The following is a 7,223-nucleotide window of genomic DNA, read 5'->3' as shown; positions in this document are numbered from 1 at the left end:
CGGGGTCGTTTACACAAAAGTCAAATTTCGGTACATTTTCAACTTAAGCTTTTAAATTGAGGATCGCTCATCCAAATATATTGCGAAACATCCGAAAATCAAATCCGACCATGCACACAAGTCATAGTTCACAATATGAAACCGCTCAAGACCTCAAACCATTGAACGGAGTCTTAAAGCTCAAAACGACCGGTCGGGTCGTTACATTATTCCTCTTGCAAGGTCCATTGTTGGTATAAAATATTTGCTGTTCTTTTCCGAATTTCTTCTGTCACTGTGGTATCCTTCCATCATCTATGTCACTATTCTTTGCTTTTTTCATTGCTTTGTTTCTCTTACATGTTCTCATTCTCTTTCTATGTCAGAAAGATTAGAAGGTAGCTGATGTGATTATGCTAGAAAAATCTCTTAGATTGAGTAAATTATGGATTTAAGGTAGTTCAAACTGGGAGATATAGTCAAGTCTTTTCTTTGGCTTTTGTATTTGTTGAATGAAAAATATGAATAATTGTCGCTGATTTTTCTTCCTGATTTTTGTTGCTTCCTTATCAGTATCATAGTCACTGAACCCAAAGTAATAGTAAAAATAAGAAGAGAAATAATAATTTTTGTAAGATTAATTTTTACACTTTGTGTATATTTTTCTATTCATTTTGATGGTCAGTATTTTGGCATCCGATTTATGTATTTTCTGGTTTTTTAATTCTGTTTCCGCCTGGAGTTGAAATTTTGTTAAGTTTTCCGTGCAACAAACATGTATTAAAACTTCACCTCATTGCCAGACATTCTTGAGATAATGAAGGTATGTCTCGATTATGAAATTTTTATGCTCCAACTTCTTTCTACCTAGCGTTAGCTAGAGAAAATGAAAAACATAGCTGATATACTACACGCGGAAAAAAAATATTATCATGCCTGTTCCTATTTTCTTTTCATAATTTTATAAATACGACAGTTCCAAACGCACTTAATCCTCTTTGCTTCTTGCTTGCTTCATATATTATAGTATTTTCTGGTATGATTATCTGACTAATACTAAGTAATATTCATATTGATAAAAATTGGTCTTAATTAATGTTTAAGATGCCGACATGAGACACGTAAGTGCTGGTTCTGTCACGGTTATATTTCTTACTTTTCCATTGATTCGAACCTGTATCGATGTTCTAGACAAACGAATCTACCTTTATCGAAGCATTGGTTGGGTGTTAGCTCCAGAATCAGCTCTTCGATCGAGATCGATGAAAATTCTAAAGAAGTTGAATATTACTTATTTTACAGAAGTCAGATATCGCCTCTTGTGTTCTCGTGCACTGGTTTCTGAAAGGATTTATTTTCTGAACCACCAAGAATGTCACATCATGCATCATAGCTAGAGCTCAAGTTATTTATTTCAGTCCCAGGAACGGTTTGTTTTGGTGCATATGAAGTCAATAAAGCCTCCAATCTCTACTTATCAACAAAAAAAAAACCCTCTAATCTTTTGTTTTACATAATGTAATGTTATCTCTTTAGTTGCATAATGCTTGTCTAATATATAAAATAGGACAAATTAAAAAACTTGGGCATATACGCCAAGCTGTGGTTTGACAAGCATATTTGATTCTTCCAATGAACTTTATAGACTTGAAATTTGACCTTCATGGACTACTTATGATATATGCTTATGAGTGTTGTCTGAAATGATTGACCAATTTAAAAGAATGGAATAACGTGGAGATTGATTGATGTTAGTCTCTTAAAACATATTAAAAACATACTTCAAAGAGGATATCAATTCCCGCCGTCTCATATGAACAACTTCATAGTTTTAATAACATTATATCCGTTTGGGTCATCAATGTCGGTCTGTTTATGCAACGTTGAAGTGGATCACTAATAACTTCCTTTTTTATCCTTTCAAAAGATAATATTTTATATATTAAACACTAGTTTCTGGAACGCACGTGTATCCATATCAACTACTATAATTTAACTCGATTGTTGACAATCTTGTTATCTAAATTGGGGGGGGGGGGGGGGGTGCTGGAACTAAATTATTGAACCAATTAGAGGAGGTAATAATTGTGGCTTACCTTTGGCTTAGACTGAATTGAAAGAAAATTAAATTTTGTGAAGATAATTAGTGTTCTTAGCCTAAAAATGACTTGTAATTATTAAGTAGCGGTCTAAAATCAAATAGATATTGGTGTTTTCCCCTAAATATTTCAAAGGACTTACTAGTAGTTAATTAATGTTCATGCAAAATTTTCATGAGAAACAACTTCCCTAATGGAGGTCTAAATTCAAAAAGATATTGGCGTTTCCCCCCTAAATATATCAAAGGACTTATTAGTAGTTAATTAAAGATCATGCAAAATTTTCATGAGGAACAACTTCCCTAATAAATGAAAAGCAACTTTTTAGATAATAAAGCAAATTGACAACTCAATCACAAGAGAGTATAATATACATAAAGATATGTAAATTTTGAGTATGCAATAGATAATACATTTTGGGGCTTGCGTTGAAGACTCGTGGACGTGAACTTCAGCTCCATGGTCGGATTCATCAATTTCTCCACAATTCCCATTTTCTTAGATAAGCACTTGAACTTCCATCATTGTGCTCTTCAGTTGGTTACCTCAATATTTACAGATTCTTACATCATCATCTTTATGTATAACATATTGATGACAAACACGTAGGCTGCTGATAGCCCGAATAATAAAGCTCGCAACCCTTCTCCTTCGTTCCTATTTTATCTACGCAATGATATATTATGAGTTAGCAAACATTTCCATTAATAAAAATAAAGAAAGACAATGGCAGCAAATGACTTTAACACTCTTCTATCTGCCAAAATCAGGAAGACCATTAAACTCATAAAATAAGTGCTAGAAATTTCTTTAGAACCCCTTTTACATTTGGTTAGAGCAAAAAAGTTTCCCAATAAGCTAGCTACTTTATACCTTTCAAATATGTAACGCGTTTTGAGCATTTGCATTCAGTTCGACAGTTTGAGGTCATGAGTAGTTTCGTATCGTGTATTATGATTTGCGTGTATCGTCGGCTTTACTTTTCGAGTGGTTCATGATTGATTTGGAATGATGATTCTCATTTGAGAAGCTTGAAGTAGAAAGAGTTGGTCAAGTTTGACTTTTGGCGTATTTGACCTCGGAATCGGAGTTTTTATGATTCTGTTAGGCCCGAATGGTAATTTTGGACTTGGGCGAGTGCTCGGATTTGCATTTGGATATTTCTAGAAGGTTTTGGCGCCAAATGGCGAAAGTTGGCAATTTGAAGATTTGGTAAGTTCATAAGTTTGACCGGGAGTTGACTTTGATGATATCAGATTTGGATTGTGATTCCTGGAGTTGAAATAGGTTCGTTATGTCATTTGGAACTTGTGTGCAAAATTTAAGGTCATTCCGAGTTGGTTTGATGTGGTTCGACACGAGTTTTGAAAGTTGAAAGTTTAATAGTTCATTAAGTTTGATTTGAGATGCGATTCGTGATTTTGATGTTGTTATGCGTGATTTGAGGCTACGAGTAGGTTCGCGTTATATTTTGGGACTTGTCGATATGTTCGGATGGGGTCCCGAGGGGCTCGGGTGTATTTCAAATTAATTTTGGACTATTTCGAAGTTGTATGCATTGCTGGTTTTCTGCTGTTATCTGATGCCTCTGGTGTTCTTCGCGATCGCGAAGGTCCATACGCGATCGTGAAGTATGATTCAGTCCGCTGGTGATTTGTTCTTCGCGGACGCGACAGTTGAAACGCGTTCGCGGAGGTTTGAATGGTTCTTGTTCGCGTTCACGCCAGTGTTATCATGTTCGCGTAGTGTTGGGCTAGGGGCTAGGAGCTGGAGGCTTTGTTCATCACGTTCGCGAAGGTCTAGTAGTGGTGATCATCGTGTTCGCGGGGGATTTGCCGTGAATGAGTAGTGTTATTTTGAGGCAGCGTAATTCGTGCATCGCAGACGCAATCTTTCATCCGCGTTCGCGAAGGGTACCCCTGTTCAGTGATTATAAAGTACTCTATTTCGAAGGTTTTGGTCATTTTATCGCATTTTGAGTTATGAAGCTCGGATTTGGGCAATTTTGGAGGGGAATTTCACCATATGGATTGGGGTAAGTACTTTTTACTCAGATTTGATTATATTTCATGATTCTATCTTCGATTTTGGCATTTGATTGATGAATCTAAAAGAGAAATTGGGGTTTTTTGTCAAAACTTTCCTAAAATGAATAATTGGGTTTTGAACATCGATTCAAAGTCGGATGTGAGAGAAATTAGTATGGTTGGACTCATAATTGAATGGGTTGTCAGAATTTGTGAGTTTTATCGGATTTCGAGGTGCGAACTCGGGGTTGACTTTTAGGTTGACTTTGAGTATTTGATTAAAGATTCGACATTTATCATTGGATTTGCTTCCTATGGCATTATTCGATAATTTTGAGTTGCTTTTGGCTAGTTTTGAGCCGTTCAGAGGTCGATTTGTGTGGGATGACACTTCTAGTATATCGATTTGGCTTGTTTGAGGTAAGTGTCTTGCGTAGCTTTGTTGAGAGAATTTTTTCTGTTAAATGATATTGTTTACTACATGCGAGAGTGATGCATATACGAGGTGACAAACGTATATGCATGTGCCAGGGATTTCCATGCCTGGGAGGGGGAAATTATATGCTTTCTTTCTGCTTTGATGAACCTGTGATTCTTTGACTTATGCTTTATTTAATTCTATGACTAATAAACTCAATTAACTGTATCAGAAATCATGTTAGAACATATGACATCTTAAAAAGGATATAATGTGTTATTTTTGGATTGTTTGCATACTTAATTGACCGTAGTTTCATGAACACCCATTTATATCTGTTATTATTTTGCTACCAGAGTTTCTTTATCCATAATATATGTAAGGATTGGGGCCTTAGGGCTATGTTTGGCACAAGAGTTATTTCCATGCGGTTGACATGATATTGGCATGATGTGTAATTTCGTGCGGTTTGAAATGAGATTGGTTTGTTGGTTATTATCGTGCAAAAGGAAAGGCAGTTGGATATCTGTTATGATTACTCATTCGTTAAGTACTTACATGACCTTTACTTTGGTTCTACTATTGTTGGCTGTTTTGTATGATACTTTCCGTTTGAATTCTTTGCATAGTTACCTCTGTGATTTTCCTTTGGCTTGTTACAGTTATAGCTATGTCCTTACCTTGTCTATTACTGTTGCACCTGCGCTTTTACTTGATTTACTTCTACTACATGTCCTCCTCGAATTCATGCCTTTACTTGTATTAGCCCATACATGTTACATACCTCTAATTGTTACATGATCTACTTGTTAGATTCCTTAACCTGCTACATGCCTTCACTTACTACATGTCTTCACTTACCAAATGCTTCTACTTACCATATACTTTTACTTGTTAAATGCTTTCACTTGATGCATGCTCTTACGTGCCACATGATTTCCTTTATATTGAATGCCTTCGTTTGATTTATGTTCTTACTTGAAAAATATCTTTACTCGTTTCGTGTTCTACTTTCCTTTGCTTAACCGGATTGGGTGACTTTTAGATTGATAGTGTGATATACCTTGTGAAGCCTTGTCATTATATATGGTGGACTAGTTATTAATATTGGACTGCTCATTCTACTCTGTTGAGTTGTATTACCTAGTTGGATATTGCGTGTCCGTTTTCTTAGTGTTGCATTGTGAACTTTTCTCGCGTTTGGTTGTTGTTGTGATTTCATATGATATTGTGGATTGGGTTGCACGCTACAACGATATTGACATGAAGAAATAAGGATGGAATATATGTATATGGGGGATTGGGTTGCTCGTCGCAACGAATATTGGTATTATTGTGTGGGATCCGGTTGCACGCCGCTATAGTATTAGTATGATATATGTGTCACGACCAAAAAATCCAACTAGTCGTGATGACGCCTAACCCCACCCGATAGGTAAGACAAACAACAGTAAACACAATTTAATGATAAAGATAAGAGTCAAAGTGAAATACTGAACTTTATACAATTCTCCAAGGACTGGTAGTACAAGTCATGAGCCACTAAGACTTTAAATTTACAAAAATTGGTATGGAATAATATTTACAACATCCGTTTGAAATATATATAAACAGAACTCAAATCTAAACTACCAAGAACAATTGGTAGCCATGTTCGAAAGTCAGGTACATATCCAACACCGGCTCCCGCCATAATCAGAAGCATCAACTCCAAGATCTGCACGCAAGGTGCAGAAGTGTAGTATGAGTACAACCGACCCCATGTACTCAATAAGTATCCTAAGTAACTCCGGCGAGGTAATAAGAGCAAGAACTATAAATGATACTCGCTGATCACCTGTGCAATTCATAAATTCAACAAGTATAGAACAAATATATGATCAAATCAGGTAAATCACAGGCACAAACCACCTTAGTACTCATAATATTTTGTTTTAAAGTGTTCTACTCAGTCGGCAATCTAGCATATAAGGAAGATATGCAAGTAAATCAGGTAAACAATTAAGAAAATATCAGTCCATTGTGGCGCACACCCGATCCAAATAACAATAAGCCAATAAGGCCTGTTGCGGCGTGCAACCTGATCCAAATAACAATAACCAACTCTCCTAGAGCTCACATCAATGAGAAACCCGTCGGTTTCTCACAATCTGCGCATACACCATCAAGAGAGAAGGTTTCTCACAACCTGCGTGTACACCATCAAGAGAGAAACATAAGAGGGTGACCCTAGGGGGATGGATCCTTATCCACACGCAAATACAACCAATTCAATGTGCTACCAACCGGCGTGGTCATAGTTTCAATATCATAATCCGCCTGATGTGGTCAGAAGCTCAATATAACGGATCTGCCCGATATGGTCACAAGCTATATCACAATCCGCCTGGTGTGGTCATAGGCATAACAACACAATTCGCCCGGTGTGGTCACGTGCATAACAACACAATCCGTCCGGCGTGGTCACAACCATAAAAATACAATCCGCCTAGCGTGGTCACAGACATAACAACACAATCTGCCCGGCGTGGTCATAGTCATCCAGTCCAAATCATAGCACACAAAAGTAAGTTTGATAAAATATCAGATTTCATGCTCCTGGACTGGTATAATAACATGCTAAAGTGTAAACATGTGCAAAGTGTGCTATCATAACTTCAATCAGCAATTTCATCACAGAATTAGAAAATACCAAGTTTA

This window comes from Nicotiana tomentosiformis, chromosome 12, assembly GCF_000390325.3.
Source record: "Nicotiana tomentosiformis chromosome 12, ASM39032v3, whole genome shotgun sequence".
NCBI classification, from domain to species: domain Eukaryota; kingdom Viridiplantae; phylum Streptophyta; class Magnoliopsida; order Solanales; family Solanaceae; genus Nicotiana; species Nicotiana tomentosiformis.
The sequence above is the reverse complement of the archived record's forward strand: the minus strand, read 5'-3'. Positions refer to the sequence as shown.